This window comes from Stenella coeruleoalba (genome assembly GCF_951394435.1).
Source record: "Stenella coeruleoalba genome assembly, chromosome: 10".
Lineage (NCBI taxonomy): Eukaryota > Metazoa > Chordata > Mammalia > Artiodactyla > Delphinidae > Stenella > Stenella coeruleoalba.
Genome location: NC_137156.1, coordinates 17,875,829 through 17,900,622, shown reverse-complemented (window position 1 = coordinate 17,900,622; position 24,794 = coordinate 17,875,829). Strand labels below are relative to the sequence as shown.

At 37.8% G+C, this 24,794-nt stretch overlaps 1 protein-coding gene across 8 annotated transcripts in view; it reads right to left on the bottom strand.

The window, feature by feature from the left end:
• LOC307193308 (uncharacterized protein) overlaps window positions 1–24,794 on the bottom strand; it is a 1,334,119-nt gene that overhangs the window by 541,138 nt on the left and 768,187 nt on the right. For 5 of the 8 annotated variants that reach the window (XM_079935107.1, XM_079935085.1, XM_079935089.1 and 2 more), the window contains one exon: window positions 11,251–11,310. The gene's annotated coding sequence lies outside the window, so the exon portion shown is untranslated. Of the gene's footprint in view, window positions 1–11,250; window positions 11,311–13,920; window positions 14,334–24,794 lie in introns of those variants that run through there. The other 3 variants (XM_079935120.1, XM_079935102.1, XM_079935109.1) reach the window with 1 other exon arrangement.

The following is a 24,794-nucleotide window of genomic DNA, read 5'->3' as shown; positions in this document are numbered from 1 at the left end:
AAACTATAGATACATGAAAAAGAAAATAAAACTATATGAACCTGTATTTAACTGTTTTTCTCCACTTGCTTGTCTGGTACATAATTTGTTCTGCATACTAAAGTATTAGTTTAGGAAGTTTGGCTTCTATTAAAATTTATTTATTACTTCCATTTCTTTATTATTTTACCAGTTAAGCATATGTTGAAGATTTTTTCTCTGACTTTCTGTCACCTTTTCTCTCATCGTTTCTGTTTCCTTATTTTTTTCTTCTGTGTTCCAAGACAAACACTCAAGTTTTTATTCATTATTAAAAGCTCAATTTTCTGTAATGCTGATACAGCTCTTTATTATTTCTAAAAGTAATTTTAATCTGCAATTAAAGTTTAGTGTTTGAATATATTAATAATAATTAATATTTACTGAGCACTTAACTATATGCCAAACACCACTTAAACACTTGAATATATTATCTCAATGAATTTTTTTCCAGAAATCCTACGAAGAATGTACTATTATTATCTCTTCTAAAGGTGAAAAAAATAAGGCTTTCAGAGATTAATTTTTTCGAGAGCAGAGAGCTGGAAAACATGGAACCAGGACATATAACTAGGCATTTTTTAATCCAAAGCCCGTGCTTTTATTCATGAGCTGCACAGTAAGCTTTATCTCTGGTTTATTTAGCCTGCCCCTCATGCAATTAATTCATTTCTTTTACATTTAATTATGTTTCTTTTAAAATTTTTAATTGTGATAAAACACAAGTAACATAAAATTTACCAACTTACTCATTTTTAAGCAGTTTAGTAGTGTTAAATTCACATTGTTGAATCTCCAAACTTCTTTTCATCTTGCGGAACTGAAACTCTGTACCCATTAAACAACTCCCATCCCCCCTACCCCAGCCCCTGTCAACCACCATCTTGCTTTGTCTCTCCAATTCATTCTTTATCTCAGTCTGTTATTTTAATAATAATTTAACAATTTCCTTGTTGTGTAGGAAGCTTGTTTTCCCCAAAATTTTTAGAACCTAAATACAATAATTTACAAGCTTTTTTAAAATTAGGAGTATTTTCAACATATGTTCTTCTTTTCGGTGCTATAGTTTCTGTGTTTTATATAGTAGAATCACTTCATATGATACTTATTCGTTTTGAAAAGATATTCTCTTGTCCTTGAAAAGAATGGTACTTAATCAATCTGTTGGTATTAATCAATTTTATCTGAGCCCAGTTAGAATCATCCTTTCAGATCTCAAGACACAGGAGGTCTTTATGTTTACAATCCCAATCAACCTTCTGGTTCTGTGTTGTCTTTAGTAAGGATCCGTTGGCCTAAGGAACAGCCCCATGGTCTTATGATCTGATTATTTTATCATAAGGGAAGAGTCTTTTCCTGTACAGCCTAAAGTTGTCTGTATTTCTTGCAGTGCAAAAAAACCCAAATGGTGAAATAAATATTCCAACATCTGGATCTAAAATGTTACCACATCCATGTTGGCCTCGGCACTGTTTCATTCCTGAGGAATACTGAGCTGAGAGATGCACTAAAGAGGGGCCAAAGGGTGGAACAATGTGTCTGAATTCCATACTGAGGAGCTTTCACGAAACAGAAAAGTGGGCATGTGCCTCTACGAGTCTGTGTAAATGGAAATCCCCCACCTTATTAACACACATGGCTTTACCATTCTGCCTCCAGGCTAAGCTTTCCTTAGTTGACTCTCCAACTTTTGCATGACACATTTTTGACCAAAATTTCTAGTTTCCACTGTTGTTGAAACTACATCTCTTTTCCTGTTTTCATGAGCATTGTAATGGAAAGAGTGCAGGGGGTGAATCAGAAACAGCTGATTACCAACAATGTAGCCAGAATATCCTCTTTCATATATAAAGATGAAGCTGGTAATGGCTTTTGCCCTCCTGTGTCAGTGTGACCTAAAACCCAATGTATGCCAACAGTCTTTTATAAACCACACACGGATAAAGTACCTTTTGACTATAACTTCAGCTGGTCTCTGAAGAGCCAATTTCTGTTTACTATTACTATCTTTTCCATTTTCTTTTCCCAGAAGTATTTTGGCAGGGAAAAGTATATATATATATATATATATATATATTGCACAAATCACCTACATTACATTGAGATGCTATTTGCAAGTATTTTTTTTCTCAAAAATATTCATCTTTTTCCACATCTTTAAGACCAAGTGTCATGATGTGATCACTTTAAATTATCAGATAACTTTTCACAGTCAAGGCTGAATGACTTTCAACCTTCCAAATTCTATTTCATGTCCATAATATATGCTAGTTGAATGAACAGTCTTTGTAGAAGTGACAATAGCTAAATTATAAAATCTGTTAAAAATCCATTCTACCATGGTCTAGTTCTTCATTATCTGATTTAGGAAGGGAAGAACAAGTCAGAATAGGAAAGGTCAGAGTGTGAAATTTAGGCAAAAACTGTGGGCTAAAGCTTGAAATTAAAATTTCAACTAGAGCTCAGTTTAAGAAAACAAACCAAAACAATCTGAACCGAGAATGGGATTTTGTGTGTGCATGCATGTGTATGTGTGTGTGCTCACTATGGTACAAGAACATTCTATGAATTAACTCATTGGCCACGACTGCAGTGTTTCTTATGGAAAGAATGGGTAGCTTGTGAGTATGATCTCATCCATCCTCAAGGAGCAGGAAGTTGTTTATGTAAAGAGGCTATTAACAATAATAATTCCGAAGAAAGGAAGTGTTCCCCAATGTTTAGAGTCAGCAGCTTAGATTCTATTTCTGGATGTATCCATTTTTTAGGAGGTTTTAGACAGGTCATAGTTTCTTAGGACTACTGTTTCTATATCTGTTTGGTTGGTATACTAATAGTTTCCATTTTATTACTGCACGGCAATTTTGTGAGTTTAAATAACTTTAGGTAAAGTAACATGCAAAAATGCCTTAAAGTCATTGGAGAACCTCCAGGACAAAGTAGGAAGTATTTACTTCCCTGGAGAAAATGTAATATTTTTTCATAGCAAGTGCTGTGTGGTCTTTCTTTTTTGTCTTTTTAATGGAAAGGCTCAGCATTGCCAAGTATATTCTGTAAGCTTTCTTTCCAGAATTGCCACTTAGCGGCTTCTTACCAGAGCTATCAGAGTTTCACATGACTTCATTATTAGATATGTTTATAACTAATACATTTTCTTATTTTTTAAAGGGGAAAAAAATCACAATGAATTTAGGAGTCACTAGGAATTTGGGGACCATTTCTGGAGCAACAGTTGTTCTTCGTATTGAAAATGGACTAGTGAGAACAAGTCCACTCCTCATGAGATGCCCTAGGCAGGTGAGTGTGTAGAAGCTGGTGAAACATTATCTGCTTGGGACCAAAGAGGAAGCATAGGTGTTTGAGATTTAGCTTTAGGGAAAATAACTAAGCAATGAGGGAGGTGGGGTGTAAAAATCTAGAAGCCAAGTATGTACATTCATCACTGTCAGTTAATAAGAACTTAAACTTGCAACACACTTTATTGGTTAAAATAGTGCACTGTGCGTGTTGTTTCATGAAAACTGTGAAGTAGAGCGATGCATTGTTTCAGGTTGAAAAGACTAAAATTTAGAGTTATTAATTAATTTATCCAAATTTGCATACCTAAAGAGCTAGTACTTTAAACCCAACATTTTGACTCTTCACCTAGGGATTGATGTTATACCCTTAATTCTCACCTAGGGAGGGAGGGGGGAGCTCCTACACATTTCATGCTCCCTACTTGCCTATCTGCCGACTTTGCTGTGCAATGTTCTACCAGTTGAGAATCACTGACACAGCAAGCCACCAGGATGAGTGGGTTTCCCTTCTATGTGTTAGGACAGAAAATAACTTGCCAACCACAGAATATGGCTTTTTGTGAGTGTTTTTTCTTTTCTTTTTATGTAAATGATGATACTATTCCATGAACATGAAATGCTTATCTTCATTTTCCCAAGCCAGGATTTTTTAATATACTCAGATCCTTGTGACGATGTTTATCCCTGCTCAGAGTTGAAATCTGGCTGCTGTTTTTATGCTCTGATAATAGCTCTAGCCATCCTCCATGGCCTCTATCTAAAACTAACATTCCCCAGGCTTAATTCCCTTCACTGCTGGTGCCCTCGTTTTTCACTAATGTACATTTTAACTGAAAACACATGACATTGGAGAGATTAAAACCTCTCTCAAATATAACCAAAGAAACATTTTCTAACTTGACTTTCCTCTGGACTGTTTTCCAATGAGATTTTCATGTGGTCGCAGTTGCTGAGATTCACAATGCCATCTCTGTTTTGGCATCAACTTGGAGAAAGAAAGAAAACGGGCTTCTTTTCTCAAGAAATCTCAGATCAGTCCTCAGAGAAAGGAATGGGGAACCGTTTCAAGAGAGACATACCTTAATTTTGTTGCAAATCCTTTTCTGCCTTCCAGCCTTCAATATCAATATGTCACACTAAATTATTTCATTAAGTATTTCATCTCCTCTGTAACCTGCTTTTCTTTGAGGACAAACTGTGGATCGGCTGTGTACATGTCTGCAATATTTGGACTCAAAGGACACCTGCTGACTCTTTACCAGAAAGTTATGTGCATTCTTTTCCTCTCCCCTTCATAAATATATATTGCAATTGCCACTGTTATTAAAAAAATTATCCTTTGGTCCTTAGTGATCTACTGTGCCCTACTCTCCCTTCATTCTTAAGCTGACCTTGCTCCTCGAGAAAGACAAGAAGACAACCTTAAGTGACAATGAGACAAATTTCATTTTGTTGGGAACTGCCTTTTCAATTATTTCTCTCTTCGTGATTTCTCCTTGCTGACCTGGTCCAAGCTGTTACTTTGACAGGGGTCCCTCACCTCTAAATTAAAATATGCAAATTGTTATGCTTCCTGCACTAGGACCAGTACAGTCTATGCACTGTAATTGCAAAAGATTGTTCAGTTCCATTTTACACCACAAGAATATAGTTACCTGCTTCTGCCATTTCCTATTATGAGAAAAATAATACCCTGCAGACTGATACATTATAAGCAATACATTTATGCATCAGTATATTTCTATTTTAAAAATGAAAGATTATTACTTTTTGTGACCCACATTCTGCCACAAGGACAATATGTCCAAATATATCCAAATACTTTCAAGGACTTGGTGGATATATTTTAAATGTTTCAATACTGAGAACTAGTCCCCCTTAACTTGAAACATAACTACATTTTTATGTACTTAAAATTTTTAATAGACTTGAAATACACAACAGTTACTATCAATGCATTTTTTTAATATTCTTCCTTTAGTAAATCCTTGGAATTGGGATGCTTCCCTAGTCATCTGATCCATTAGTACTGTTCCAGGCTGATAGACAAATCATTTTCAAGGCCATTCTACATACTGTTTGCCTATATGTGCACATACAGTATTTTCCCATTATTTTAAAAAGTTCTGTTTCTCAGATAATAATATAAAATTAACTTATAAGTACACACTGTGATGACTAATGATATTTAGAAATGCTCAAGGCTTATTTCTGTGATGCTATCATATCTACCATGGTTCTCAGAAATTCCTAAGTGATCATGAATTGACCTGAGCATCATGAATTTTCCAAAGTTGTCTCAGGAGATCTGGGGTGGAAGCCTATTTGGAAACTACCATATGGGAATCATTTATCTGTAGGTGAAATAGCAATAATAAATAAAAGTACTGGAAAATCAATAGGTTATTCGTTGCTTTGGGATATACAGTTGGCTCTTGAACAATGGCTCTTTTACAAACTGAAATAAAAATATGGAAGAAAACTTTCCCTGATATCGCTGAGATCATTGAAGAATATCAGTTCTGTAATTGTAAGTCACTGATTCTGGGCCCTCCTGTCTAACCTTTCTTGCTTATTAGGTGAATATAAAAAAAGAAGAAATTTGTCACTACAAAATATCCTTTTAACTCTATATATCTGAGATTACTAAATAGACTCTTTAAAAGAAAGCAATTATTTTCTCTTCACTTTTTCTTTTCTTTTGATTCACTGTCTTTGAATTTGTCTCTTTAACACCAATCTTAATCCTACATTTCATCATTAGAAACTAATAGGGTTCTGGTGATGTCATCAAGATGGCAATATAGGTTGTTCCTGACTTCAGTTTCCTTCACAAGAAGACCCACTAATAACTATTCATAGGCAAGACACCATTGCATAAATTCTAGAACACAGGGATGACGCTGAAGCATCCTCCTGGATAACAGGGACCAAGAAGGACTGAATTTGAAGGGTAAAGGAGTGGCTACACTCTGACTGCATCTCCCCTCCCCCAGGTTGGCATAGCATCATACTGAGAGGGAACCCCTGGGCCCACAGTTTCCCCAGTGGGAAAAACAGAAGCCAAGGTGGACCTCCAGCTCCCCCAGCATTGTGTGTCACTCCCTGGGAAGCCCATTAAGAAGGTCTCATATCACAGGATTACAGGGGGATCGTATGGGGCTTGACTTCTCAAGGTCAGGTTGTGATGGAGAAGAGGGGCAGGGCTTATAGCAACCAGCACTCAGATCTTGGCAGACTGAGTTCTTACTCACAGAAGCACCCAAGTAGAAGTCCCAACCAGCAGTTTGCCCACCTGCACAGCCAAGATGGTAGCCCCACCTGGCCAGGGAACTTGGTATGTGGTACTGCCTAATTTGGGATCCCAAATGGCGTGTCTTGTTGGTCTTGGAGCCAGTTCTGACACCCCTCCAGCCTTGGGCAGGGACATTATTCCATAGGCCTGTCTACTGCCAAGTGTAATCCCCAACCCTGTAGGATGAGGAAGCCTTGCTGGAGCACCTGGGAAGCTGTGTAGCCCAGGAGCACTTAAGAAAAGAGCCCAGTCAGCAGTGCTGGCCATCTGTAGAGCCAGAATGGTGGCTCCTCTGGTCAGGTAACTCAGCATGCAGTTCTGCCTGATTTGAGATCTGAAACAATAAGTGGTCTTGCTGTCTGTTCTGCCATGTCACCCAGGCAGGAAAGCGAATTCATAGCCCTGTCCACTGTTCAGTGCAGCCTTCAACCGTGATCAACCAGGAAACCTGGAAAGAGCACCTGAGAAGCATGGCCCTGCAACACCTGAGCAGAAAGTGTAGCCAGTGGCTCTGTCCTTCTGCAGAGTCATGTTGGCAGCCCCATTTGGCCATGAAGTTTGCTATGTAGTTCTGCCTGAGTTGGGACCCGCCCTGCCCATCCCCACAAAAAAACGAGCGTTACCAGCATTGGAGCCTGTTCTGCTTCCCTCCCCCTCCCCCATCAGGGAAATTAATTCATAGCCCCACCCACTGCTGAGGGTATCACTTTGCCCCACCCAATCAGGAAGCCTGGCTGGAACACCTGGGAAGCTGTGTGGCCCAGTAGCATTGAAACAGAGAGCTTGGCCAATGGCTCTGCCCTTCTGTGGGGCCAAACCACCAATCTGGCTAGGGAGCTTTGTGCAGAGTTCTGCCTGATTGGGACCTCAACCAATCAGCCTTGCCAGCCTTGAAGACTGTTCTGCTGCCCTGCCCAGGCAGGGAAGCTAATTCACAGCCCTGCCTACTACTGAGTGACACCCCAGCCCCACCTGACCAGGAAACCTGGCCAGAGCACCTGGACAGAGCCTAGCAGCATTTGAGCAGAGCGCCTGGCCAGCAGCTCTGCTATATATAGCGCCAAGTTAGTAGCCCTGTCTGGCCAGGGAGCTTGGTGTGCAGCCCTGTCTGATTTAGCCCCAAATAATAAGCCTTGCCAGTCTTGGAGCCTGTTCTGTGGCCCAACCCAGACAAGGAAGCTAATTTGTAGCCCTGAATACAGCATTAAAGATCAACCCAACAAGAAAAATTAACCAGAGCATCCAGAAAGCTATGTAGCCCATCCTACAGCCCTGTTTACAGTGGCAGGTGAGCCAAGAGTCCAGCCAGTGACTCTGCTTGTCTGCAGAACAAAGCCAGTTGGCCCATCTGGTCAGGGAACTCAGTGCACATATCTACCTGTTTTGGGTCCCCAAACAACTAGCCATGCCAGCCTTGGGGCCCATTCTGCTGCTCCAACCAGGCACTGAAACTAATTCATAGCACTGCTTACTGCTGAGTTTAGAACCCGGTCCCCCTAATTCACCCCACCCCCTGACTAGGAAGCCTGGTGAGAATCCAGGCAACTGCCGAGCCCATCCCACAGCCATGTTTGGGCAGGGAACCAAGCCAACAGTCCTATTCAAGTGTTCCCAGCAAGCAGCACCACCACTCCTGATTTCAGAGCTTGGGCAGTGGCCTTGCCCCAAAATAGACCCCAGTAGTAAGCCCCACCTTCCAAGGACTCTATCAGCTGACCTGTCCAGAATCCTAAGCTAAGCTGACTGGTGAAGAACTGTCTCTGCCAAAGAAAACCTATAAAGTCTAGAAGAGGAAACCACTTACACAAATATGCAGATAGTGACGTAAGGAATGAAGGAATATAAAAAAAGGTAAACGTGATACCACCAAAGGAAACTAATAAAGTTCCAACAACTGACCCTAGAGAAACAGAAAGTTATGAACTGTCTGGAAAAGAAATCAGAATAATCTTCTTAACTACAAGATTACACAAATAGACAATTAAATGAAATTAAAAAAACAATGCATGAACAAAATGGGAAATTCAACAAAGAAATAGAAACCATCAAAACCACAAAAAACAAAAAAACCCTGGAAATTCTAGAGCTGATGAATACAATCATTGAACTGAAAAATTCTATAGACAGCTTCAACAGCAGACTTGACCAACTGGAAGAGAGAATCAGTGAACTACAAGGTAGGTCAGAGGGGCAAAAATTATTTTTAAAAAATGAAAGAGTGAAGAAAGCATAAGGAACTTATGAGATATCATAAAAGGAAACAATATATGTATTATAGGAATCCCAGAAGAAGAAAAGAGAAGGAACAGAAAATATATTTAAAGCAATAATGGCTGATAACTTCCCAAACCTGGGTAGAGAAATGGACATCCAGATTTATGCGGCCTAAAGGATACCAAATATGTTAAACCCCAAAAGGGCTACACTGAGACACATTATAATTAAATTGTCAAAAGACAAAGAGAATTTTGAAAGTAGTGACAGAAAAGCAACTCATCAAATAACAAGAATACTATACTTGGCAAAGATGTTCTTCAATTGAAAGAGAGATAAAGACTTTCCAGAACAAATAAAAGCTGAGGGAGTTCCTTGGCAATAAACCTGCTTTACAAGAAATGCTAAAGGAAGTTCTTCATGCAGAAATAAAAGTATGCTAATTAACACCAAAAAAGCATACATATAGGTATAAAATTCCCTGATAAAAGTAAATACATAGTCAAAGTCAGATTCTGTAATATTGTAATGGTGGTCTGTAATTCACTTAAAACTCTGATGTAAAGGTTAAAAAAGCAAAAATATTAAAAATAAATCATAACTATAATAATTTGGTTTTGGATATACAATATTAAAAAAATTAAGTTGTAACATTCATAACCTAAAATGTGAGTGGTGCAGAGCTAATAGTGTAAAGTTTAGGAATGCTATCAAAGTTAAATTGTTATCAGCTTAAAATAAGGTGTTATAAATAAAATATATTTTATGTAAGCTTCATTATAACCACAAGGAAATACATGTAGTTACACAAAAGATTATGATGGAAGAGTCAAAGAATATTGCTACAAAATACCATCATATCACAAAGAGGACAACAAGACTGAAAGGAACATTGGAAATATAAAATATTCAGAAAACAATTAACAAAATGGCAATAGTAAGTCTTTACATACCAAAACTTACTCTAAATGTAAATGGATTAAATTCTCTAATCAAAAGTCATAGTTGGCTGAATGGATAGAAAAACAACATCCAATGATCTGCTGCCTACAATGCATACTTAGCTTTAAAGACACACACAGACTGAGAGTAAAGGGATGGAAAATGGTACTTCAAGCAAATGTTAACCAAAAGAAAGCAGGAGTAACTAAATCTATATCAGACAAAATAGATTTTAAGCTAAAAATGGTCAAAAGATACAAAGAGGGTGAGTATATAATGATAAGGTGGTCAGTTCATCAAAAAGATATAAACAATTATAATATTTGTGCATCCAGCAGTGGAATACCTAAGTATCTAAAGCAAATACTAACAAAACTAAAAGGAGAAATAAACAGCAGTATAATAATGCTTGGGTACTTTAATATCCTTACACTCTTAACATTGGATAAATCATCCAGAAAGAGAATAAGGAAACAGTGGATTTGAACAATACTGTAAACCAAATGGACCCAACAGATAAATAATGAACACTTCATCCAGCAACAGCAGAATACACATACTCCTCAAATGCACATGAAACATTCTCCAGGATAGATCATATGTTAGGCTGCAACACAAGTCTTAGCAAATTTAAGAATATGGACATCATACCAAGTATCTTTTCTACCACAACTGTATGAAACTAGAAATCAATAATAGGAGGAAAACTGGAAAACTCACAAATATATGGAAATTAAGCATCACACTCCTGAACAATGAGTGGATCAAAGCAGAAGATAGCAGGGAAATGAAAAATATTTTGAGACAAATGAAAATGGAAATACAAAATTAGATATTCACATGTAAGGAATGAAACTACACCTCTATCTTATACCACTCACAAAAATTAACTCAGAATGGCTTAAAGCCTTAAATGTAAGACTTGAAACCATAAAACTCCTAGGAGAAAGCATAGGGAAAAAGCTTTTTGACATGGGTCTTGGCATGATTTTTTGGATATGACACCTAAAGCATAAGCAACAATTTTTTTTTTTTTTTTTAAATGAGACTGAGTCACATCAAAAGGCTTCTGCACAGTAAAAGAAAACATCAGCAAATGAAAAGGCAACCTACAGGATGGGAGAAAATATTTGTGCAAACCACACATCTGATAAGGGGCTAATAAACAAAATATATACAGAACTCATATAGCTCAGTAACAAAAAAATAGTAAGAAAAATGGGCAAAATCCTGAACAGACATTTTTCTGAAGAAAAATATTCAAATGGTCAACAGGTACATGAAAATGTTCTCAGCATCACTAATTATAATACCTGTATTATTTAACCAACAGGCAAAGCTGGCATAATTAAGAGACCTCAAATTGTAAGGGTTTTTACAATATTGCAGTTTGTTTCTCTCTGACATGCTGGCTGGAGGTGAGTGGTTTCATATTAGAATATCTCCCACACAGTGAAAAAGAGAAACAGAAAGTATCCATACCTTTAAGGAGGCATCCTGTCTCTTGATTCTGGCCAGAATCCAGTCACGTGGCACTCCAAGCTGTAAGAGAAGACAGAAAACACAGTTCCAATCTGGGTGGCAATGCATTCAGGTGAAACTAAGAAACTTGATTATTAAGTAAAGGAAAAGGAAATTGATAGACAACTAAGCTTCTGCCACTTAGTATTCAAGGATTATTTTTGAATAAGTAAATATCATTTATGCAACATTTGTTTAAAATCCAGAACTGTAATACTGGATGAATTTCCAATCGAATCAGGGAAGTTTTGTCTAAGATTGTATTACAGAGTTTTAATAAATATTTGCATTAAGAATTATTAAGAGGAGAATGTCAATCACAAGTGTTCTTTTTCCCATTAACAACATATATTTTCTTCTTTCTGCAGTCTAATATGTTGCTGTAAAATATTTCTGTAGTTAAGGAGGAAACAAAACAGGCACATGGAAGTTTATTTGAAATTAGCAAGGGAACTCCATATAGATACCTATGCTGAGACATATAGTGAGAAAAAGAAACCAATATTCTTTTACCCATTATTGCCCATGCAGAGTCCCCCTTTTCTCCTTTTATCTTTCCAGGCCAAATGCCTTCTTCTCACTGAGACCACTTGACTGACACATGTGTATTTTCCTGGCAGTTTCACTAGAATGTCAACCCCAGGCCCTATACTGCATCTCTGTCTATATTTCATAACACCTAGCAAGACTGTGGTTGCTTAATGAATTCAGAGCAACAGTACTAATAATTAAATAACATGCACAATCCAATTTAAGAAGAGTAGCAGTAAGTGGTTATTTTTTCCTCCACCAAACGTTGTTTAAATTAGCTATGTGCGTTTCCTAGTTTGTTAGCCAGGCTGAACTGAAATTCAGTTCACTGTATCTTCGTCATGACCTACACATTATGCATCACTCTGCCAAGGGCTTTTAAATGTGCTTATTTATATGCGGCCTTTGGGCTTCCCAACACTATTATAAAAGCAAGCTGACCTAGAGATGTTCATGTTTTCTCTAAGGGACTGAAATGTCTGCCTCATATAGGCTCTATTAAGGGCAACGATTTATTTAAGTTCTGAAGGGAAGAGCTAACAAAATTGCATATAAGATATGGATATCAAAATTCACACAAAGAGAATCCTAGAAAATAATAAAGACAGGTAATATAAAAGTTGAGCAAATTTTAACCTAAAAATACCCTATGTTTATGTCTAATGCTACATAAGGTTAAATCAGATGCCGTTTGTGTGTTTTAGCAATATTAGTAGTTTCATTTTCTCTATTCACATGCTGAATCCACCCTTTGAAGTAATTAGCATAATCACTAACATTATAAGATCATTTCCCTCACTCCAAATAAATGACCATCAAATTCGTGCCTACTCTCTATATTCAGAAATGCTTAAATAGTTCATTACTACCCAAATGACTATGGGGAAATGCTGTGCATAAGATGAAAGTAATAATGATTCATACCCCACAACGAAGATGAAACTCTTCCACATAAGAATTAATTCACTGTAAAATATCTGAGATCAGGAAGATAATTGAAAGTACTAAAAATAAAATCGAATGCAATAGGTAATCTAAAGGTCACGAGACGTCACTAAACAATTAGAAGATTTTTTAATTTTGATAGGATTTATAAATATTACTACAGGTTATATTCTGAATATAGATTGCTTCTAAATTGAGTTTCCTGGTATCTAAATGTATATCTAATGAAAATATTTTATACTCTATAATCTTTCGCCTATCATTCATATTACATTGATTAAAAAAACTAAATGTCATGAGACTTACCACAAACAGAAGATTTTTTAATATTGGTAAGGTTAAGTTTTATCAATATAACTATAGCTTCTGTTCTGAATCCAGAACTTTTAAATGGTGCTTTATCTATCTAAACGTACATCTAATGAAAATATTTTTATACATTACATGTTTCACATTTCTTATCACACTTAATCTAAAAGGAATCTGAAACACTTAATAGTACCCATTTAATTTTCCAACAATATTATCTCCTGTTGGTAATAGGTTTTATTGATTTTCAAATATGAACCTGTATTATCTGAAACAAATGAGGACAAATAAGGAAGATATTCTTCCTAAATTTAAAGATAGAGCAAATTTGCTATCGATTTACATGGCATCACACAATGTATTAGTGATACTGGTTAATAAGAGAATTTATATTTCTCAATACTGAACTTAGAGCCCAGGTCTAAGCAAAACTGTGAAGAAAAGTGTTTACTTGTAGCCTATTTCCTCTTTTGTATGTATCCCTGTTTTCTCAAATACCTTCTGAGTCCATGACGGTCCCTAGCATTACTGTACCCAGGACTAATGCACATTGGCATGCATCCCTTACACTGTAAGCCTATTATGGTTGGCAACCATATGATAGATCAGTGCCTACCCCAGACAGGTGATGAAATATTTTGAAAATGACCCATGGTTCATGCTCTCTAAGCCACATCCTTCCTTTCATGTGAAGCTCTACTAACAGCACACAATGCCAGAGTTATCATTTCCTCTCTTCAGTATCTGCTCCACTTTAAAATCTTACGTTCCCTGAGAATCTTATAAAAGATCAGGGTCCTGTTCACTTTGGCCAATGTAAATTTCTGAGGTAAATATTTAGCCTACCTTTGATGTCTGTAGTGTTGTCCATTAGGGGCTATTGTTCACCCTAAGTATCAAGTTATGCATTGAACAACTCCAGGTGTTGCCATGCACCTTCAAGTCATTCTAGATGTGTAAGGTTATTGTGGCAGTTTTATCAGCAGATGGCTTTGAAGGGTTTTGAAAAATGGAGGCTTTTCCCTAATTTGCAGAAACAGTCAACAAATATAATTAATTTCTAATTTCCAAAATGGTCAAAAATATATCAAAAGGTGCTCAACATCATTTGTCACTAAAGACAAGCAGGTTCAAAATATGATAACTACTAAAAATCTACAAAAATAGCTAAAGCTAAAAGAACTGAGAGCAAATTAGACTCACACACTGATGGTAGGAGGACAGCTCGATGCAATTACTTTTGAAAACTGCTTGGTCATATCTAATGAATCTGGACACACAGACATCCAATAAGGCCAGTTGTGGGTATGCCCAACAGAAAGGCACATATATGGACTCAGACATATAAAAAATTTCATATCATACTATCTGTAAAAGCTAAAAACTGGGAGTAAAAACAATATCCATCGATAATAGAATGGATAAAGAACAACTGTGATAATGGAATACTATATAACAAGGTAAAAGGACAAATATTGCTAAATGCAGAAAAGATGGATAAATGTTGAGTGAAGAACAATCATAAAGGTTTAATACCATATTATTCAACTTATATGAAGTTACAGAACAGACAAAATTAATCCATGATTACCTCTGGAGATAAATGACTGAAGGAGGCTCTAGATCTGAGTGGTAGTTACATACGGGTGCTCATTTTGTAAAAGTTGACTGGCTGCCTACTCTGATCCCTCATAAGGCAGCACTGGAATGCCATAGTAAACAAACAAACAAACAAAACCCATGCAATTCTGTCCACATCAGAAACAGTGATTCATCGCTCAGGGATTAACTCACATTACCCAGGCACATAAGAGTTAGGTGGTTAAAAAAAAAACCTACTGAAAGATATACATTCTTTCCAAAATGTTAGTGGCAAAATAATAATAATAATACAACATCTTTTTAAAATTAAAAACATTTTAATTAAAACAAACAAAAAAAGAGGTGGGAAAACAAACTGTCACTTCATCAGTTTAAATTAGTAAATACAGCTGTTACAATAGGATGGACATATTTACTCCATGAAAACAAACACCCTTGGAAAGCAATATTATGCAAACACAAGAACAATAAATATGGACTAATAAATGTCCTTTTACTGCACAATGCACAGAACCTTGACCATGCTAAGTATGAAGGGCAAATATAATTCAAGAGGCATTTAGTTATATTCAATGACACTGGTTAAAGTTTGCTGCTCAAACACCCAAATACTTCATCAACCTCATCTCCCAGCTCTCATATGGCTGCAGATATAATTCTGACACATAAAGCAGCTCTCATGGAAGAATTTCAAGCCACTTAGGGATAGTGTGACCCTCAGAGAAAGTTATTAGTGGTAATCTAAAGTTTATAGACGTTAAAACTTAATCCAAGTCATGCCTGCTTTGAGGTTAAAGATAAAATCAGAAGAGGAATTAGGATACAGGGCTTCAATCCAGAGATGTAAGCACTCATTCATTCAAGAGCTATTTATTGTGAAATAGCTATTTTGGGCCAATCATAGCCTTATGTGCTAGAGATAAAGTGGTCTTCAGACAAGTCTTTGCCCTCAAAGTGATTACATTCCACAAAGAAGACAGACAAACCATATGTACCTACAGGCAGACCTCGTTTTATCATGCTTCACTTTATTGCACTTCGCAGATACCGCTTTTTTGACAAATTGAATGTTCGTGACAACCCTGCCTCAACAAGTCAATCGGTGTCATTTTTCCAACAGCGTTTGCTCACTTCATGTCTCTGTGTCACATTTTGGTAATTCACAATATTTCACACTTTTTTGTTATTATTATATTTGCTATGGTGATCTGTGATCAGTGACCTTTGATGTTGCTACTACTGCTGGCTGAAGGCTTAGATGATAGTTAGCATTTTTTAGCAATAAAGTATTTTTTAATTAAGGTATGCACATTTTTTTAGACATAATGCTATTGCACACTTAACAGACTACAGTATAGTAACATAACTTTTATACACACTGGGAAACCAAAATATTCATGTGACTGGCTTTATTGCGATATTCACTTTATTGCGGTGGTCTGGAACTGAACATGCAACATCTCCGAGGTCTGTCTATAGATAAACAAGTAAGAATATTTCCTTTAATGGACATGCTCTGAAGAAAACACAAATCGAGATTAGAGATAAAGGCTGGCTGGGATGAGGCACTGGTTTCAAAAAAGTCTTCAGGGACTGCCTCTCCACGGAGGTCATGTGTGCACACGCAACGGAAAGATCAAATAGAGGGGGTCTAATGAAAGCTGAGAGAAGAGTCATCCAGGAGGGGAGACCCTGAGGGCAAGAACAAGGTTGGCACATTCAAGGGCCAACAAGGGGCTCAGTATGGCTAGAGTACAGTGCAAAGAAACGGTAGTAAATGAGATGGAAAAGGAAGATGGAAACCAGAACATGTTGGGCCTTCAAAACCATGATGAGTGGCTTGGGTTTTATTTTAACGAAAATGAGAACACATTTGTAGGGCTTTAAGCAAAACAAACACAATGCCTACACTTTGAAAAGACTACTCTGGCACATTGTGTGGAAGCCTTCTTCCATATTTAGACAATTTGGAAATGAAATACCTTTTAAGCACTGACAGACTTACTTTCCAATGGACAAAACATTCTCTAAAATGTTTTATAGTAACACCCAGCTCAGTGCCCTCTCCTTTACATTTTTCAGGCTGTTGATTTCTAGGAATTTTATGGTTGACAGTACTACCATCACATTCATAGAAATCTAAGGAAGATCAGAAATAAAGGACAGTCTTATCTCAAGGTTGTCTAAAGAGAAAATTATAAAGTAATAACATATGACTTAGTATTGTCAATATACAATATAAAAAATTCCTTAGGTTGCCAGAATTTGTAACCACGTTTATGCTTTGCCTCCCTCAAAGCTCTGCATACCTCTAGCTGAGGGAGCGAAGGAACTACTTGGGTATGATTTCTAGGTTTGGTGAAGATAACCATCTCTAGTCCTCCCCAAACTCAGAGATGGTTTTCTCTGTTAACCCCGATCCCTGCAAATCAAAAGCACTGACTAGGTTGTCAGCTCACTAATTACAGGTTTCGTATTTGCTCTCAATTCATTTGAAAATATGAAATGTGGCTTATCATCTTCGTGAGACATGAAGTCAAAAGTTGCTTAGTTTCCCCTGTAAAACAAATGTTAGAAGCACGTTAGAACACTATCTCCCAGTTGGCTATCTCTTGAGGTCACCCTCAGGTGAAACACCAGGGACTAGGAAATGGGTCAGGGATGCATCCAATTTCATTAACATCTGAAAGCTTTCAACCGATAGAACAGCCAGTGCTCCTCTCATTGCAAAACAGATCCCTCCCAAGAAAGTTATTAGTCAAAAGGGCAAACTAGAGTCCCAGTGGTGATAATTCTCGTGCCATGAGTACTAGGTTAAGTGAGGGAAATAATAGATGGTCTGTTCATTGGGGAATTGATTTCAGCCCTTCTCAAGAAGCAGATGGAAATTTTAACCCACTCACATCTGATCTCAGTTTGGAGCCATCTTTCTTCTCCTCCAAAGAGCAGAGACTGAATTTTAAGTTAGTTAAATCATTTCCCAGCTATCCTATTGTAACCTGATAAGGTACGGGGTCCCTGGAGAAAGAGAACCAGGAATGGCTTTCTTGACAGAAGAGAAGCCATTTTTGGCCTAAGTCATTCTGTGATCTAAGCCTGGCCACAATGGTTGCCCTTAAACAGGTCTTGGTAATTAATGATCTTAAGGGAACAAAAGAGTGCAGAACATTGCCTGTTATCAGGCAAGAGAAGTAACGATAGCAAAGGTAATGTATCAGTTGTAAAGACTCCCAGTTCTGTTTCAATAGTTAAAATTAGCCTGAAGTGCTCAACCTCCAGATCTACAGGAACCTAAGTGGTGATGATGGTGACCTTTTCTGACCCTTGTAACTTCAATCAACTAAAGCTTGGACTCTATCAACCACTCAAGCCGCTTCATGAATATGCATGTACCTTTAGGTTAAAACTTCCCCAATTTTCCTGTTCGGGGGGACACTGTTTTGGGAAAGATCTTCAGTGTTCTTATTTGCTGCAAGTAGTAATAAATTCTTCCTTCTGATCTTTGGCGTGTTTGTGTTTTGGTTTGCCAGCCAAGAGGCGAACCCAGTTTTCGGGTAACACTATCGGTGTACACCAAGAACTTGAAAATTGTATGATGAATCCCTGCTCTGACCTTCTGCCCCAATATAGTTGACTACCTACGTTATTTATCTTCCAAGCCCAAATAATCAGGTTATAGCATATAAGCCTATGCTGGGAAGGCTGGGGAACTCTTGGTAAAGGTACAGGATTGAGCCTCTTTTGATTTTATATATGTGTATATACACACGCATACACAACTGTCCTGGGTAATCTTTGCTTCCTTTCCCAGATTCACTCTGGTTTCTCATTGAATTCAGCTGATGGAAGGCTCTGGTAGAACAGAGGGCAGGAGCAGAATGAGGTCAGGGTATATATGTCCCAAGTTCTTCCCGGGCTCAGCTACCGGATGGCAGGGGCTGTATTTCTCCACAGAAGGCCACAGTTCCATCTGGTTGCCCTCTCGGACACCTTCCAGTCTCCCTAGTTCTCTTAACCTTCAAATACCTCCATGAAAAGTCCCTACATTAATTTCTTCTTGTTTGAGCGCACCATCTCTTTCCTGCCTTGCTATACCAGGCTTTACTTACAAAATTCGATTTCAAAAATATTATATGGGGATTAAATTTTCTATGGTATATATTATCAATATTATTTTACTATAGAAGATCAAGGATACAATATAATCAATCTAATATATTTCATTGGAATTAATTGCAAAAAACAGTTTTATATGATTCTGAAAATAGTGAACTGGTGAAAATTTGTTTCAGCAAGCATTAGCCAATGAACTAAGGGTAAACTTTTAAAGTAAACAGAAGATGAGAGCTAACATTTATTTTAAGTCCTCTGTGTACTAGAGAACTTATATATACTGTACCCTTTAATCATTATAACAACTATATGAATTAGAGTTAGTAAAATCAGAGAAACTATTAAAAAGCTCATATCATCCTGAGGTATTTCCCCCTTATTCATGCTGTGGCCATTCAAACGGGTTAATACATACTTTCTATTTTCATTATTTGCTATCCAAAGATACGAGAAGTCAGAATAAAGAGGAATTTATGAAAATTCAGCAAACACTGTAGTCATTGCTGTCTCAAAGTATTCTCTTTGGGAGCTCTATGGTCTGAAAGTTTGTGCCCCCCTAAAATTGATATGTTGAAATCCTAACCCCCAAAGGTGATAGTATGGGTACTTGGAGGCTTTGGGAAATGCTTAAGTCATGAAGGTGGACCCTCATGAATGGAAGTAGGGTCTCCCTTTCTCCAGAGTGACCCCTAGCCTCTTCCACCTGTGAGGATACAAGGAGAAATCTACCACCCCACAAAAGGTCCTCACCGCATCATACTGGCATTCTGATATTGGACATCCATCTGAGAACCATGAGAAATAAATTCTGTTGTGCACACGCTACCGAGTCTGTGATATTTTGTTATAGCAACCTCTATCTTAGAGGCAACTTTCTCAATCCCAACCAGCTCCACTGAAGTTAGGTATCAGCTTCTCAGCCAAATCCTTCTGAAGTGCCTGAGATAGACCACTTCCATGAGGTTGAGGAGGAGGTTAGCTCCACAGGCTACAGCAGTGGTCTTCTCTCCACAGTCCTTTCTAAGAGCCTCTATCTTGTTAACTTGAAGCCACTGGTTCTTGTGTATCAGTGAAAATATTATTCCTTATAAAAGCAGAATGTAGAGTACATGTAGTACCTCAGTGAAGCCACAGGATTTTTTTTTATTACTGAGATATAGTTGATGTACTATCTTCGGTTTTGCTGCATTCAGAAGTGTTACTTCCTGTTCAGTTTTTTGGAACAGTGTCCCTTGTGATTTGATGACTGTCTTTAGTGTTATGTTTGGATTCCTTTTTCTTTTTTCTTTCTTTCTGTTTTTTTGTGGGTATCTATAATAGTTTTTTTTTGATATATATGTGTGTGTGTGTATATATATATAATTATTTTAAGCTGATGATCTCTTAAGTTCAAACACATTCTAACCACCCTACATTTTTACCCCCCACCCCAGGTTTAATGTTTTTAACATCATATTTTACATCATTTTGTTCTGTGTATCCCTTAACTACTTATTATAGATAGAGATAATTGTTCTATTTTGTCTTGTAATTTTCCTACCAGCTCTGTAAGTGATGGATCTACTACCTTTACTGTATGTTTGCCTTTACCAGTGAGATTTTTCCTTTCATAATTTTTATATTTCTAGTTGTGGTCTTTTCTTTTTGCTTAGAAATATCCCTTTAACATTTCTTGTAAAGCTGGTTTGGTGGTGCTGAACTCTTTGAGCTTTTGCTTGTCTATAAAACTCTTCTTCTCTCCTTCAAACATGAATGATAAGCTTGCTGGGTATCTGTGCCTAAATAAAGCCCAAGTATTCTTGGTTGTAGGTTTTTTCCTTCATCACTTTGAATATATGGTGCCACTCCCTGCTGGCCTGCAGTTTTTGCTGAAAAGTTAGCTCATGGTCTTATGAAAGACAGTTCATTTTTTTTTTTTTGCCACTAATTGCTTTTCTCTTACTAATTTTGAGATTCTCCTTTTATCCCTAATTTTTGCCACTTTAATTATAATGTCTTGATGTGGGCCACTTGGGTTCATCTTGTTTGGGATTCTCTGTACTTCCTGGACCTGGATGCCTGTTTCCTTCCCCAGGTTAAGAAAGTAGTCAGCTATTATTTCTTCAAATAAATTCTCTGTCCCTTTTTCTCTCTCTCCTCCTTCTGGGACCCCATAGTGAGAATATTAGTATGCTTGACGTGGTTCCAGAGGTCTCTTCAACTGTCCTCATTTTTTATTTTATTTTTTCCTTTTCTGTGTTCAGCTGGGTGATTTCTACTTCTCTATCTTCCAGATCGCTGATCTGTTCCTCTGTATCATCTATTCCACTGTTGATTCCTTCTAGTGTATTTTTTATTTCAGTTGTTGTGTTCTCCAGCTTTGCTTCATTCTTCTTTATAGTTCTTCTTTATGTCTTCTAGCTTTTTATTGAAATTCACACTGTGTTCATCCATTCTTCTACCGAGTTCAGTGAACATCTTTATAATTATTGCATTGAACTCTTTCTTGGGTAGATTACTTATCTCCACTTCATTTAGTTCTTTTTCTGACATTATGTCTTGTTCCTTCGTTTGGAACACACTCCTCTGTCTCCTCATTTTGCCCACTTCTCTGTGTTTCTTTCTTGTGTGAGGTAGGTTGGTTTCCCAATCTTGGGGAAGTGGCCTTGTGTAGAAGACATCCTATGGGGCCCAGCAACATGCTCCCTCTGTTCATCAGAGCTATATGCTCTAGGGGTGCCCCCTATGTGGCCTGGCAGGGCCAACTACTGAGGGTGCGCTGGTAGGCAGGGCTGGCTCCCTGGACTGATTGGCTGTGAGGCCATGCTTTGTGTAGTGGCCGCAGGCCCATTGGAGGGCAGAATGAGTTTCCTGCACAGTTGAATGTGGCCTGGGGGGCTGCTGCCAGCCTGCTGGAGGACAGGGCTGGGTCCCCACATGGCTGTTTGCATGGTCCATTAATGAAGCCACAGGTTTTGAACACAATTTCCCTTCTGGCATATTAGCCAAAGTACAAACATCCAGCACAAATGCTTTTCTACCTTTTTTCCTAATATTTCCATCAACAAATGGTTAGTCTGGCTGAAGGGTTCTCAGTTGTCCCCTGAAGCATTAGTGAGGGACGGCCGGCCCCACATCCCTCTTCCTTGGCTCTGTGATTGTGGGACACGGAGAACCTCCTGCAGTTCAGTTCCCACAGCTCCTCTCTTCCTGCCACTTCCTCCCTCCTGTGTCTGACTTTCCTCTGGGTCGACTAATTTCAACTCAGCTCGCCAGGTCCCCAGCTGCAAGCAGAGAAGTTCCTTGAGCATGCTGCCTTCCCGCTCTCTCCCTGCTCCCATCTCTACCTCGGCTCCATGACATCATTTATCCATTTGCAGACATCCTCTGCTGCTCCCACAGCTCAGATCACAGGAGTGGGGGGGCGGGGATCCCTGTTACCCATCAGCCTTTCCCTTAGCTTAATTGCAAATGACTGTATCGATTACCAGAGGGCAGAGTGTCCAGTCAGCATCCTCAGAGAAGACTGTCTGAGGGAGTATAGGCTTTTCCACTTTCCTTTAAGGATTCATTTTTCTCTTCTCTTGGGATTTGCTGTTGCAATTAATCTCTTTAAACCTGTGTGTACTCCCCTTCCAACTTCTCTCTTCCTCCTTAACTGTCTCATTTCCTTCCTCCCTTCCTTCCTTTCTTTCTTCTTCCTTTTATTCCTTCCTCCATCCAACCCTTCATTTTGTTCTTCTCTGGGAAAAATGGTAAGCAAATAATGGTAAACACATTTTAAAAGGTGATAATTAAGAGGTGAACCCTATATGTTTAGCTTATAGCGGAAATGTATATTTTTAAAGAAAGAAGGCACTAATAGAAAGGGCCACGTCCATGGCAAAAGGTATACTAAATGAAATGCATAAATGTTCATGCTATATATCTGATAAAAAGTGTTTAATTCTCCACATATAAGGAATGGCATTATAGGATGTACACAACTGAGCAGGAGGGTTTAAAAGCTTTTTGCACAAATTCACTATCTAACGTCCTCAAAAATTAGCCTTATCCATACTAAAAAATAAATTTCACACATCCTTGTCCACACGGGTATTTTATTCAAAATTAAGGATAGCAAGTGCATGGCATAGTCTCCACACTCCCCACTCCCCAATGCCCATGTTAGTCTTTACTAACCGTTCACTATTATTTTTCCATTTGGGCTCAGAAGCAGCTTCTGCCTTTCTCAAAACAGTAATCCAGGCAGCTTTCACCAGTTACAAGGAACTGACAGAGGACCCCACTGAAGGAGAAATCTATTTTCTATCCTTGTAAAAGAAGTTTAGGCACGAGATATTAACCATGAGATATTAGTCATCTCCATATATGGCAGTATGGGTTGTTTTTTATACTTCTCTAAATTATCAAAATGTGCTATCATTATACATTACATTATTAATCAGATACAAACTGAGTTTTCATTAAGAAATTGACTATCCTATATAATTTAAAGACAGAGTTACCAACACATAGATTTCATTCTGACAGTACCAAAGTGGAAAGTCAGGTAAGTTACCTGAGCAATTCTTTTTATTTTACCTAGTTCTCTAAGTATTATAAACACCTCAAGATAATCATATTTAATTATGTCATTTTAAAGACATAAAGACCAGGATTGATTTTTCAAACATAGTTTAAGACTTTTTATTATCTGTATGGGGGCAAGAAGGGAAGGGGAATGACAAAACAAGCTGCCTGTGATGATTAGCGGTAATTTGCAAGTCAAGCACAACAGGCTCCAAAGAAAGAATTGTCCTCAAGGGGAAAAACGTTTCATTTCTATTTCAACTGATAAACCTTCAAATTAGTTTCAGTATAACACTTGGAAAAATGTTAACATTCACAGGTAAAAATATTACCCCAGTTTAAAGTGTGTGTTGTGTGTGTGTGTCTGTGTGTGTGTGTGTGTGTGTGTGTGTGTGTGTGTGTACATATGTATGTAAACTTCTGTCTATTTCACCATTACTTACATTTACCTTGACATTTACCTGGACTTTTGTAATGGCATTTATACCTAACAATTTATTCTTAACACATATCCTACAGTGTTATTCTCAAAAGAGGCTCTTAGTAAATATTGGTCAAGGATAAGGAATCTACCAGAGAAGCTAATATGGTTTTGACTTTTAACAAACTTTTTTCATTTCTATATAAAAAAGAAATCAGAAACCATTAGCCTTCCGGATTTAAGCTCTAGTATACATCTTATGAACAATCCTGGGAATGACATCAAAGCTATGGGGAAAATTTGAATAATATTATTATAGTTTGGTGTGAGACATGACTTATTAAAATGACATAGCAACATTTCACGTACCAGATACTCCTACTCAGTAACCCTAAAAATTATAGGATGGAGCCCTGGATAGCCCGCCAAAAGTCACAGAGTTTATGCATTTATTTGACAAAAAAGTATTGAGTGTCTCTTATTGTTAGATCGTGTGTTTCTTAGAAAGTGAACAAGATAGATATGTCCACTGCCTCATAGAGCTCACAGGTTAGTGAAGAATACAGAGAAATAAATGGCCAACTACAATACGGTGTTTTCATATTTACTAAATGATGATTCATGATCATGCTGCATCAATATCACCTGGAGGGCTTTTTAAAAATACACATATTTGCATTGGCGAAAAAAGTGGCCCACACCATCCAGAGTCACATTGCTGCTGTTGTAATAGAAGCCCAGAGAGCCGTGTGGCTGACAGGGTCTTGGTTGTCCGGCCGGGTGACAGGCCTGTGCCTCTGAGGTGGGAGAGCGGAGCTCAGGACATTGGTCCACCAGAGATCTCCTGGCTCCATATAATATCAAAGAGCGAAAGCTCTCCCAGAGATCTCCATCTCAATGCTAAGACCCAGCTCCACTCAATGACCAGGAAGCTACAGTGCTGGACACCCTATGCCAAACAACTAGCAAGATAGGCACACAACCACACCCATTAGCAGAGAAGCTACCTAAAATCATATTAAGGTCACAGACA